Raw genomic sequence first — 14,552 nt, forward strand, 5'->3', positions numbered from 1 at the left:
AGGTATGTGAGGCTAGTCCCTTCCTTTCTAAGGCATGAATATTGTGACATGATTTTCCTTTATTCTCCATGACCTTCTTACATTCCGGAAATTATGAGTCTATGTTCATGAAGAGCCTCATATGAGATAAAGATAAGAAATACGTTATGAGTATGATGATGATGATGATGAGCTTAAGTTTAAAGATCCTAAAGTTCATGATATGATTCTTCTACAAGCTAATGATCCTAATTATGATTAATTGATGTCGTTCTTTGTGCTACACTCACCTTACATGCTAATTCCTTCAAGGTGAGGCAGAATGCTTATGAAACTCCATAATGGGATCGGGGGTTCATGACCTTATGTCACCCCCATAAAGTATAGTTATCTTTGAGTTCCTATGCATGCATTATGATGAGTACATGATGATGATATTACAGTGTGCCTATATGGCCGGGCAGACACCGCTAAGGCGAGCAGCGTATACACCATGTCTAGATGGCATGGGCAGACACCACTAGTGGGCGGCATGAGATGGTTACCCCGGACGTGGGAGGCCTGGACGCGGGCTAATGATTATCACACCATACCTATATGGTCGGGTAGCATATATATGTACATGCATATATGACATGATGATGTTTATGAAGTAAGTTAGCATGCATTATTTCCTTCTTTAGTGACAGTCAGTTACAGGTTGTTCTCTATTTGATGTCTCCTTCTCCTTACTTATTGATATGTCGTTATTGCTTGTGCCTTACATACTCAGTACAATGTTCGTACTGACGTCCTTTTCTTTGGACGCTGCGTTCATGCCCACAGGTAGACAGGGAGGCGACCCAGATTCATAGGAGCTGACCAGTAAATTTTCGAGAGCACTCCATTATTCCGAAGGTGCTATTTGATCTATTATTTTGTCTACATATTTGGGCACGGCGGGGTCGTATCCCGTCCTTAGGTCTAGTACTTTAGTAGAGGTTTGTACATACGTAGAGTCTTGTTTATGGTGTGTTGCGCGCCACATCTATAAACAGGAGGCTACAAGGCATTTAGGAAAAATGACCATTCTTGTCCTTACTAGATCGTGCGATAGAGCCACGTTATAAGATTTTCTCCTCCCTAATTGTGCGTTATGATTTCAGTGATGCCGCCAAAGAGAAAAGCTACAACCGTCCTGAAGGGCAAGGCTACGACAGAAAGGCGGATAGAAAAGGAGCCGCCAACTAATGGAGAGAAAGGTGAATCACATAATGAGGCTCTATCAAACACCTCTCATGCTCCACCTATTATAGAAGAACAAGAGGGGGCTTTAGTTCCAGCTCCTATACCTCCAGTCCCTCTACCGGCTGCTTCGGGTCAACAAATGACCTATGGTATTCATCTATTGACATAGTTAGTTACCGCTCAGGCACAACGGCAGAGTGCAAGTTCAGGTGACAGGGCGACTAGCACTCGAGCCCGGGATTTCATTAGTTTAAACCCTCCAGAGTTTTTCGGGCCAAAGCCGGATGAAGACCCGCAAGGTTTTATTGATGAGATGTTGAGAACGTTAAAAATTATTCATGCCTCCGAAACCGAATCTTGGAGTTGGCATCTTATAGACTCCGGGATGTGGCGGTTTTTTGGTATAATAATTGGATATCTTTAAGAAAAAAAATGCACCTCCCCTAGTTTGGCAAGAATTTGTAGATGCCTTCATTCGCCACTATTTTCCACCCACAAGTTCGTCGGGCTAGAGCGGATAAATTCTTAAATTTGAAGCAAGGAAATATGAGTGGCCCGGGAATGTAGCCTTCAATTTAACTCATTGGCTAGGTATGCTCTGACCATGGTGGCCGGTATGGGAGATAGAGTGCATAGGTTCGTGAGAGACCTAGGACCACATTTGTTCAAGGATTGCTTGATAGCTTCGTTACATGAGGGGATGGATATTTCCCGTATTCAGGCCCACGCCTAGAATTTAGAAGAGCTGCAACATCCGCAAAGGGGTGAGCACGATACTGATAGAGGGCAGTGTAAGAGGACCAGATCTATGGGTGCCGATGGCAACTATAGAAGGGGATCGAGGCAGTCACATTCCAGATATTCAGGCCGGTCAGCGACTAGTGCACCTCCTCAGTTTGCAGGAAGGAGACTTGATCGCTCCATTCATTCAGGACAGGGTCAGAGTTCGAGAGCCTCAGGTTCTCAATTTGGGGGTGATTTTAGCAGTGGAGACCACCAGTACCGCGATGTAGCCAGTACGGTAAGTTGCATTATGGTCAGTGTCGTTGAGGTTGAGATGCTTGTTATGCCTGTGGCCAGGTTGGACATATGATGCGAGATTGCCTCTCGATGAGTGGTAGAGTTGGGGTTCAGCCCACAGGATCAGCGGCTAGTTCTTCTTCTGTGTGCCCGATAGGGAAGACTCCCCAGATCCCAGCAGGTCGAGGTAGAGGCAGAAGGGGAGCGTCCAGTTTAGGTGGCACCTAGGCCCGTATCTATGCTTTAGCCGGACGCCAGGATCTCGAGTCCTCCCCGGATGTGGTTACAGGTATATTGACTATATTCTCTCATGATGTTTATGCATTGAGAGATCCGGGTTCAATGATATCCTACATTACTCCTTATATTGCTGGTTGTATTGGGGTGAGACCCGAGCCAATTAAACCTTTTGAGGTATCTACCCCGGTTAGTGATCCCGTGATAGCTAGACAAGTATATAAGAATTGTATAATTGTGGTACGTGATCGTCAAACTAAAGTTGACCTAGTTGAGCTGAAAATGCTAGATTTTGATGTGATTATGGGTATGGATTGGTTGGCCTCTTGTTATGCCAATGTCGATTGCCGAATGAAAGTAGTTCGATTTCAGTTTCCGGGAGAGCCCGTGCTTAAATGGAAAGGTAATACATCGAATCCTAGAGGTAGGTTTATTTTCTACCTTAAGGAGAGGAAGATGATAGCTAAAGGCTATATTTATCACCCAGTCCTATCGTGACATCGAAGCAAAGCCTCCGACTTTTCAATCCGTCCCGGTAGTGAACGAATTTCTGGATGTATTTCCATATGAACTTCCAGGCCTTCCTCCAGAAAGAGAGATTGATTTTGCTATTGATGTACTACCAGACACCAAGCCTATTTATGTTCCTCCATACCGAATGGCTCTAGCCGAGTTGAAAGAGCTAAAGGCATAATTGAAAGATTTGCTTCAGAAGGGGTTTATTAGGCCCAGTTCATCACCGTGGGGAGCACCTGTCCTATTTGTGAGAAAGAAAGATGGCTCCCTACGGATGTGTATTGATTATAGGTAGTTGAATAAGGTGACGATAAAGAATAAATATCCGTTACCAAGAATCGATGATTTGTTTGACCAATCACAGGGTGCCAAGTGGTTTTCCAAAATAGACCTGAGGTCAGGTTATCACCAAGTGAGAGTTAGAGAAGAATATATTCCCAAAACAGCCTTCAGAACAAGATATGGCCATTATGAATTTTGGGTAATGTCATTTGGGTTGACAAATGCTCCGGCGGTGTATATGAATTTGATGAATAATGTATTTAGGCCACTCTTAGATCTGTTCGTGATCTTGTTTATGTTATATCCCGTATTTTTGTACATTGGATTAGTCGTGAACTAATGGACATAAAATTCAAGGATAAGATTATTTTTGGATATGAGACAAGGACATTTAATCCCCGATTTTTAATAAGTGCACGGCTTGTTAATTAATTGCAGTTAGTGTAGAAATATTGGTGGAGATTAGGGATTAATTAACCATGATTAGATTATTAAGTGGGGATTTTAATTAATTAAGTAGTGCACAAAAGGGACCCCACTACAACATGGCCAAATCTAATTGGTCCGTGCCATAGTGGGGCACAAGACGACATTGGGGCAGCATATTATGTCTTAGTGGATGACTCACACCTCCACTACTTCATAAAAATCTGAATTAAGAGAGAGAGAGAGAGGCATTTCCTCTTCAACCACAAATCTGAATATTAAGAGAGAGAATTCATTTTCATCTTCTCCACAAAGTGATCCAAAGAGAGAGAGAGGGCCACCGCCATAACCATGGCAGCAACCAAGTCACGGCCAGCCCTCACTTTTAACACCAAAAAATTTGCTAAATCTCACCTTGGATGGAAGAAGGAAACGTGAATAACCATGGCTGCCAAGTTCACGTCCATGGCAGCCCTTAAACCACTTCAAGTGTTGCAAGAAAAATTAATTTCTTAAGGTGTTCTAGGCACTTAAAGGAGCAGCAAGGTTAGAGCTTAAGTTGAAGAAGATGAAGTGGTGCAAATGGTGCAAGTTATTGTAAGGCTGCCCTAATTTAATTTGAGGTAAGATTTCATTTTTTTGCCATGGAATGGGAGTTAATGGTGTTGTAATGGAGAGATTAAGTTGTATTATGTGAAGTTGGAAGTAAGAAAATTGTTTGATTAAAGTTGGCATTATAAGTGGGCAGATTTGGAATTGTTTTAATTGGGTTGAGTTTGATTAGTGTTGTCATTATTATGGTATTGTTATGTCCCGTATTTTCGTATAACGGGAAATCAAGAAATAAATAAGACTTGTGTGTGTTGAGGAAATATTTGGATCTTGGTGAATATGACTATGTTGGTTATGGAGTCGTTAATGTTAAGACCTCGGGGAAGGCCGAGGGTAAATTTGGAATTTCGGAAATTAGTTTCGGGAATTACAAAACGGGACGTTTTATGAATTGGGCCAAGAAAAATTTGAACATAAAAGTGAAGCCCAAAGTGTGAAGTGGCCGGCCCCTTTGGCAAGGCCCAAGACCATTTTAATGGTCATGTGAGTGGCATGTGCCTTAGTCAAGATATATATCAATGATCCTTAGAGTTATCTAGACAAAAAAATCAAACAAACCCAACTTGGAACCTAAACCACTATTCGGCCGAAAAAGAAAGAGAAAGAAAAAAAAAATTTCGTGGCTTGTTTCTAATCCAATCACCTAGTCTCTTTTGGAATGATTGATGAGTTCGAGGTGCTCTTCGTGGTGGTATAATTAGATTGGCGTAAGGTGCTCGTTTGCGGCAAATCGGAAATTCAAGAAAAAGGTAAGATTTTTATGTTTTAATGTTATGAAATGGATATATATGTGTTAGTGATTGGATTAGTGTGAAGATTGTGGGATGAGGTTGTGTTTGTGCATGGTGTGTGTGTGTATATAAAAGGGTGTGTTTGGCCGTGAGTCCCATGTAGTGCAAGGCATAAGAATTTTATCTTGTTTAGTTTGAATAATGTGTTGTGGTGGTCATTATGTTGTAAAGGATTGATTAAGGAATTGAGTTGGTGTTAGAAAATAATTTCGGACGTTATCGGAAAGTGTATACCTTTGGTATATTTGTGTATATCATAGTATATATATGACACTAAAGACCTTAAATAAGATTTACGGTTGATGATAACGAATTTGGAATGAAACGACGCAAGTTAGAACGTTCGTCGTAACTTTTGGTGTGTTTAATGAAAAATGGAAAGTAATGGATTTTGGGAAAACTTGGTAAATGGTTTGGAACTTGTTTGTTAGGTAATAGAATAATCTTGAATGAATGAATACAATAATGTGGATATGAGTTGAAATTGTGAAGTTAGTGTGTTTGATTGTGATTCGTATTGTGTATTGATGTTTGGGCTATTGATGTTGTTATATTTTGAGCCGAGCTAAGTCTCGGGGGTGTTAGATTTATAGGGGAAGTGCTGCCGAAATTTCGGTAGCCAAATATAGCCCAAAGACTAAAATGTTAATTCTCATGAATAGTAACTGGTAAAAGTGACCATTTGCAGTTTCTGGACGAAACGGGAATTGCGATTTGAGGAGCGTAAGGCGCCAACCAGGTATGTAAAGCCTACCTCTCATTCTTTTGGCATGTCCTAGACCCACTAGGAAAATTTCGGAATCTCGGGAATAACCCTGCTCTTGGAAATCGAAGTTCAAGTTCGAGTACTATGCACTCAGCGCGATTGAACCCCTTTTTGTCACTTTTGGTTAAAAGAATGTTCGTACCTCCATAACTTGTGCTGTTGTGTCCGAAACCCTTCGAAACTTTCGTAGATGGCTCTATGGAGCCGAAAGTCTGTGATTTGTGTCCGCCGCCTCAATTTGACCCGAGGTGGGCCCGCGAGCCCCGAGGCTCCCCTTATTCGGTTTGTTTGATTCGCTTGTGTCTGTTATGATTCGCAATCTTCTGTTTATGACTCAAGGATGTGTTTGAAACTTCCTATGCCATTAACGTACGTTCTGTACTTTGAATGATGTGAGATTTTCGGAACACGACTTCTGAACAGTTTTTCTTGCGAATTTGACAGTTTGGAACTTCGTAACTTTTATACGCATACTCTGATCAATCTGATTCCTACTCCGAGACTTCTGGCGTCAATTTATACCTACATGTAAACTATATGTTGAGTCCGACAAATTATTTTTTGATATGCATATGGTTCTGCACTACTCTGTTCGTGCTGTCTGCTATGACTTCGTTCGTCGGTACCCGGGCCGACTTTGTGATCGTGCGCGCTACAATATATTTGGGAGTTATGATGTGTTACGGTTTCCGAGGCCTCGCCATAGGGCCGGTTACCGTTTATGGAGTTATGATGTGATATGGCATTTGATATGTTCTGATGATGTGATGTGTGTGTGATATGATGTGTCTGGAGATTGTACGGAGATTTGAAAACTTCTGGAGTTATGATGTGTTGTGGCACCAGCGTCGGGGGGTGACCACGTTCCTAAACCCTATACATGATTTGATTTGCATTTGTATGTTCGCCTCCCACACAGGTTTGCTTGGTTTGCGATGTCGGTGTGTTTGTTCTTTCTGACTCCAGCTGTGTTTGTGATTTCTGTACCTTCTGCTTTACATACTCAGTACTTCTCCCGTACTGACCCCCGTTTTCTTCGGGGGCTGTGTTTCATGCCCGCAGGTACAGAAGCTCGTTTGGGTGGTCCTCCAGTCTAGGCTACTCATTCTGCTGTGTTGGAGAGCTCCCCTTCGATTCGGAGCCTAGCCATTGGTACATATCTTTTGTTGTGTCTGTATCCTGTATATTTGGATGAGTGGGTACGGCGGGGCCCTGTCCCGTCCTATGTTCTTATGTACTGTTTTGTCTAGAGGCCTGTAGTCAGATTTGTGGGTCGTGGGTCCGGTGTGTTTGCATGTGAGTCTGTTTTGCATTCTTAAGCGGCCCGTACGCTGCTATGGCCAAGTCGGCCTCTGAGTTTGTATGTATGTGTATGTACTTGGGGGCGATGTGCATTCCGCCACCCTTCTGATGTGTGTGTGTGAAATTTGGCGATGTATATTCCGCCTCCTTTCTGATTTGTGATTTGTCTGATCTGTACGGGCGACTGCTTAGGATAAGTGTTCGGTAGAGATCTGATTACGATGTTGAGTTCGGACGAGGCTGATTACGATGTTGAGTTTGGACGAGGCTGATTACGATGGTTTGGGTGTGAGTTCGTTTGGGGTGTCCCAGAAGGGCACCAGTCGCGGCCCACGGGGCTGGGTCGTGACAGGTATTGTAATTGTAGATAATTTGTTTATGTTGAAGGGCTGGAAACATGGATATAGACATGTATGAGGGCTGTTGTCTATGGTAATATTATATTCGTCTCCATGTGTTTGTGATTTTGTGGAATAAAGGTCTAAGATTGTATTTCGGTGTTGTAGTTTTGAGGGACTGTTTTGGATTTGCTATTGAAACGAAATTGAAGTAATTTCTTGTACATGGATGGTTGTTGTTATTAATATTATGGATTATGTGTTAAAGGAGAAAGGAAAGATTAAATCATGTTAGAACTTGTTGTGATATTAGGCAGTTTCCTTGCATATAATTGTCACGCCCCGAACCTGGGCCTGGACGTAACACGGCACCCGGTGCCTGACTGCATGTGACCGAGCGAACCAACTGGCTGACTGAATCAACATGTGATATCAAAACATGACTGAATATGGAAACAACTAAACACATGATGATATACTAAAGGTCTGGCTAAAATCATAATGCGGAAATACTTAGACAATCTAAAATATATCTGACTGTAGCCAACACGGCTAAACCAAAACGATTGAACAACTGCCAACAAGGCTAACATAATAAATGTCTGACTGTCTGAACTGTGTCTATGAAGCCTCTAAGAGTACTGAATAATAGAGTTATCTATAAACTGAAATAACTGGATAGCTGACAACGCCCCGAAGGAATGTGGGGCTCACCAGTAGCTGATACGTGCACTCCTAATTAGCTGAGTCGTCAACCTGTGTATCGTTACCTGCATCGCGAGATGCAGGCCCCCAAGCAATAAAAAGGGACATCAGTACATTTGAATTGTACTGGTATATAAAGCAACTGAAGCAATAAAATACTAGAACTGAAACTGAAACTGAAACTGAACTAAACAGGAAAGCAAGAAGCTGAAGTACTCCCTGTTCTGGATGAAGAATCACCTGTAAAACTGTAAATATAACTGTGGCCTGGGGCCCAAATAATGTGCACAAAAACTGTGGCCTCTGGCCCAAGCAATACGTATGCATAAACTGTGGCCTAGGGCCCAAAAGTACAGATACAGGTGTTCAACATTAACAATTTACAAAACTGAGACTGGCTATAGCTGATAGCATGATAACTATTTCTGATTATGGGACTCATGCCAATAACTGATTATACACTGACTGAGACTCATGTGATAACAATGCATAAGTCTATAAAGATTACGTGCTGAGTTCATGATGTTCAAAGTGACAACCATGAACGAATTCTGTAACTGCAACCCTAGAAGATAACAGTTCTATATCATATCATGAAACTAGAGCTAACTATATTCTGAGTCGAATTGCTAACAAGTATGAAGAATGTGGCGTAGGGAGGATCATGAACATTCCCTAACGTAGATAGTTAACCTCACATACCTTAATTCCAGCCTTTGAGCGTAATACAATGTTCGTCAACCCTTTCAACTTTGATCTATATCAATATAAGTCAAAGGGATTCTATATTAGCAATAATATTCATGCTTTGGTCATCTAAGCATTTTATCAGACACTTAGTGGGCATGAAGCTCCACAGTCTCCATTAATGGTGATTTCTTCACCCAATTCCCATTCTATTACTCCTAGGTGATTCTACAATCTTAATTAGATGTAATTAACATCATTCTCCATCACCCATATGAATACAACAATCCCAAGTCAACAATCCAAAAACCCTAGCATAGTTCATATAATTCTCTTTATCAAACCCAGTTACTATTCTCCCAAGAACTTGTCAACACTTTAATCATCATGAAACATCATAAAACTTACCATAGTTATTGTAGGAATAAGCCTTGAGTTGAAATGCTTCACTTGAACAAAACCCTAGTTCCACCTTCCATGGATTTTCTTGACTTGAATGGATTTGATGTGTTTCTCACACTTAGTTTTTGTGGATTGATGAAGTGGATCTTTAGTTTCACTTGGATTCTTGCATATGAAGTGTTTGGATGGCTTTAGAGAACCCTTGAGTCGGGTAGGAGAAATGGGAATGAAAAAATGAGTTTGGGTCTCTTATTAATATCTTAAAATCTGACCCATCGGGCAATTCTATGCCCATTTTTACGGACCGTCAAACTGTTTGACGGACCGTCAAAATGGTCCGTAAAATTACCCAGCAAAAATTGAGTTTCTGTGACCATTTTACGCTGGCTTGAGTCAATTTGACGGACCGTATAATTGTTTTACGGACCGTCAAAATGAACCGTAAAACTGCCCAGCAAAATATGATTCTCTGTGACCATTTGACGGACCGTATAAATGTTTTACGGACCGTCAAAATGTTCTACGGACCGTCAAATGGTCCGTCAAAATTCTTCTGCTCGGACAGTCTGTCGTATAATGGGCATAACTCTTTGCACAGATGTCCGTTTGAGGCGCATAATATACCGTTGGAAATCTATTTCAAGGGGCTACAACTTTCATCAAGGAAGTTGTCCCAAAATCCAAATTAATTGAGGGGTTATGGTCGTTGGAAGTAAGACCTTCCATAAACTCACTTGCAAACATACCCCGTAGAGTGGCTTCCAACTTTTCTTTGCCCAAAGACATTTCTTATGACTTAATTGGTTTTCAAAACACTTCCTATAACCCTCATATTGGTTCCATTATATTATCATCTTATGAGTCAAACTTTCGTCCGACGTTACGAGGTGTTACAATAATAGTCGATGTTGTTGTAGCCTGTTTTGATAAGGTTTTTGGTGGAAAATCTCATGTGATTATATGGCTATTTGAGGTTGTCATTGTTATGGTTAAATTGTAGTTAAGGGGCTGTTGTGTAATAAATTTCGGGGCTGTTTTGTAATAAATTTGTGGCTGTTTTGTGATAAATTTCGTGGCTGTTTTACGGTGACATTTTGGGGGCTGTTTGGTAGGATTTTCATGGCTGCTCTTGTTGAGTCGAAATGCGGGGATTCTAGTTATGATTATGTACAATATATGTAATTGTTGTTGCTGGAGTATGGGCTGTTCATGATGGCTAGTCTAACATTGTTAAAGGGGCTGGATTAACATAAGGAATAAGTGTATTAATCACTTTTGTTGTTGTGGTTGATGTACTCCATGGATGTAAAGGGAAAGAATGATAGCAATGGTGTATATAGTGCATATGGGACTGATGTTGTTATGTCCTTGAGTTGTGTCTTGTTATTGATGTTATTGACCTTGTGTGTGAGTTGTGGATGTGTGCAAGTAGTGGAAGTGCTGCCCACTTGTTTTATATAAAAACGAGTTATCGTTTGAGATAGAATGCATACTAGTAACCACCAATTTGACGGACATGCTACCATTGTTATAGGTTGAAGTGCCAATCGGGACGAGTTTAAGTTATTGAGTTGGTACAGACGACAAGCGGTATGTAAAGCTATCCCTTCTTTCTTTTGGCATGTCTTAGATATAAGTGACCTATGATATGAGCTTTGGGGTAATTCTATTCATAAGTTTCGAGTGTGATTCATGATTCTTATTCACTTCTTGATGTTAGAACTCTTAAGGTAATTGAGCTATTGCCTCTCAAATCTTCTATACGTTGGATAGTAGTCGGTATGTATAAGCTCCTATTCTTAGAGACTCTGCGATGACTAATTTCCTTGACTTCCATAAGCTATTTCATATTATCTTGATACATGTCTATGATTCCTGAGGCTCTATTTGATATAGTCCATAGTGACATTTAAAGGGTACTCAACATGACTATCGCCTTTGATACTCGAGTGTTAGTTATTCTACTTATTCTATTGAGTCTCAGATGATGATTTAGTTGCATATGACTACTCATGATATTCTACTCGTGCATACTGTTATTGTATTATTCACCGAGTCCCGGGCTGGGTATGTATTCGTGCACAGTCTCACTGTATTATTCACCGAGTCCCATAATGGGTCGGGTACGGTATTTGTATATGATCATATGATGATATGATTATGGCAACGAGTCCCATGATGAGCCGGGTATGGTATACGTGTACACGACTTTATTCACCGAGTCCCATAATGGGCCGGGTACGGTATATGTATATGATGATATGATAATATGATGATATGATGATATGATAATATGACTTTATTCACCGAGTCCCATAATGGGCCGGGTATGGTATATGATTATGATATGCGTGATTTTATATCGTAAGGCACAGGTGCAGTGATTTATTGATTATCATACTTGTCCCCTAGAATCTTTACTTCAGTTATGATCTTCCTTATTGTATTTCATGTTTTATATACACAGTACATATCTCTTACTGACCCCCTTTTCTTCGGGGGGATGCGTTTCATGCCCGCAGGTGCAGATACTCGCTTTGGTGATCCTCCAGCTTAGGACTTCTACTCAGCTGTCTTGGAGTGCTCCATTGTTCCGGAGCCTAGACTTTTGGTACAGATCCTTTTGATGTATATATACGTTTATCCAGGGGTACGGCGGGGCCCTGTCCCGTCATATGTCACTGTTAATACTCTTAGAGGTCTGTAGAAATATGTGTGGGTTGTATATAGATGTTGTTCGGCTGCGTTAGCATGACTTATATTTTGGGACGTTCCCATTCGTAGTGGCAGCTTTGTCGACTTGCGTATATACATATTTTTGGATGTTGTATGTAGTGGCAGCCTTGTCGCCTTGCGTATGTATAGTTGGGACGTTCCCACACGTTATGACAGGAGACAGGGCCTTGATATACATATGTGACAGTTTCGAGACAACGTTTCGTTTTTATAAGTTCCATAATATGTTTAGTTGCAGATTGATTATAGATAACAGGTGTGTACACGAGTGTCCAGTTCGGGCACTAGTCACGGCCTACGGGGTTAGGTCGTGACAGTTTATTGATGATATTCTGGTATATTCTCGGACAGAATCCGAGCATGCAGACCATTTACGCATTGTCCTTGGGATTCTTCGTACATTTAATGAACTAACTTGCCTTATACTGCTACAGCGACAACAGCCGTCCCGCCTCGACAGACACTCAGACGGCTGTGACGGCCAGCCACGAAATACACTTGGCCATTTCTACAGCCTGGCAACCGCTATAGCGGTACTGCTGTTGCGATTCTGGTGCCGCCAAAGCGGGCACCAGACACTAGAATTTCCAAAATTGCAATCTCAACTTGAAATCCTGACTATTACCTGAGGCCATCTGCTCCCTTACCATATATACAGGCACACTTAGAAACACGCTATGAACGCACCCGTGGCCTCAGAATTCCAAACGGAGGTCTCGTTGATCGATCCTACCTCCGATACCTCAATCTAACTTCCCAACCCAAGTCCCAAAATATACCCGAGTGCAGTGGGAATTGAACTAGATAAGCACCCAAGTTCTAAATGACCATTCGAACCTCTCGGAATCGATGTATCCTCTAAAAAGGCCCGTTTACACAAAAGTCAACTTTGAGTCAACTCTTTTTCGCTAAAAGCCCAAATTTTCCAAAATATCGCTCGAATCGTATCTAAATACCTCTAGAAATGTATCAACGGTCTTCTCGGGTTAAAAGTGAGTTGAAAAGCCCGAGGAAAGGTAAAAAAATACCGAAAAAACTATAACGACCAAGCGGGTCGTTACATAATGAGGTAGGTTTTGGGGAAATTTGGCTTGTAAGTGAAAAACGTTTTACTCATAGTTGACTTTTGGGCAAACAAATATTTTTTGGGAGTCTGTTGATTCCGAGTGGTTTGGAGGGTCTTTTGGAACTTGTTCGTATATTTGGTTTGGTTCCCAATGCACTCGCGTGCATTTTGGGACTTGGGTTAGGAAGTTGATTTTGAGGTATCAGGGTTGACTTGGTCAACGAGAAATCCGTTAGGAATTCTGAGGCCACGAGTGCTTTTGTAGCTTGTTTTTATGTGTGTCTGCATATGTGATATGTGGGCAGATGACCTCGGGTGATAGTTGGGATTTCGGGTTGAGATTGTCATTTTTTGGGAGTTTCTAGTTCTGGTGCCCTGCTATAGCGGCAATAGTACCGTAGTAGCGGCACCTCTATAGCGGCGACCATGCTATAGAAGAGGACTCGTGCATTGATTGGCTGACCGTTGCAGTGGTCTGAGGGAATGCCAAAGTGGGCCCGCCATTGCGACCTCGTTGTCGAAGAAGCAGGTATCGGGCAGATGGATTCCTTAAATGAACGTTAAAATCCTTAAGTCCCTCATTCATTATTATTCGACTTTAGAGTTATTGAGAGAATTTCAAGGCGATTCTTTGGGGAAAATCTTTGTGGTAAGTCCTTCTACCTTCTTTGCTATTCTAATTTCCTTAGTAACCTTAGGATTCCATTACCTTGCTAGTTCATTAAGAGTTTAAGGATTAACGAGGGTTCAACGAGTTCTTCATTCTACGCTTTGTAATCTTGATTTATTGATAGGGTTAGCTTCATTAAGCATGGAATTGATGATAAGAATCTATTATTGCATGATTTCTTCCTAATTAGCGGCCAATTATGGAAATGAAAGTTAGGGTTTACACCCAGATTTGGGTTTTTTTGCCAAGAGTTCGAATTTAATTAATCTTTTGGTTCCTCTAGCTTATAGTTGATGGGAATTGATCACCTATAGCTAAATTTCATGTTGAGGCCTATAGATTCCTAATTTCACCTTTTTAGTTCATAAACCCCATTTCATAGGTTGGGAATTTGGGTCTTGAATAAAAGTAGGGTTTGATTGATGTCCGTCTTGATTCTAATTGCATATTTTGGATACTATTAGACTTCCATCATCTCGAGGCTCAAAGGAAAGAAAAGACTAAGTTGTGATTATAGAGACTTTGTTGTTCGACTTTCCAGGTAGGTTACGATTTATCCTATGGCGAGACTTCGATTAGCGAAGCATATATTTAGATGATGTTGTCGGAGAATGCATGTAAACCTTCGGGTATGAATTTGGGTTGGATATTGCCTTAGGTTGGGCCTTGTTATATGATTCAGGGCTTGCCACCCCGTTGTGTTGTGACTTATCTTGTTCTATTTGTTGTTGGCTCGTTGCCACGTGGAGATAGTAGATATTAGTGACTGGTGACATATCTTGATGATGAT

This window comes from Lycium barbarum, chromosome 3 (assembly GCF_019175385.1).
Source record: "Lycium barbarum isolate Lr01 chromosome 3, ASM1917538v2, whole genome shotgun sequence".
In the NCBI taxonomy this organism is placed as follows: Eukaryota; Viridiplantae; Streptophyta; class Magnoliopsida; order Solanales; family Solanaceae; genus Lycium; species Lycium barbarum.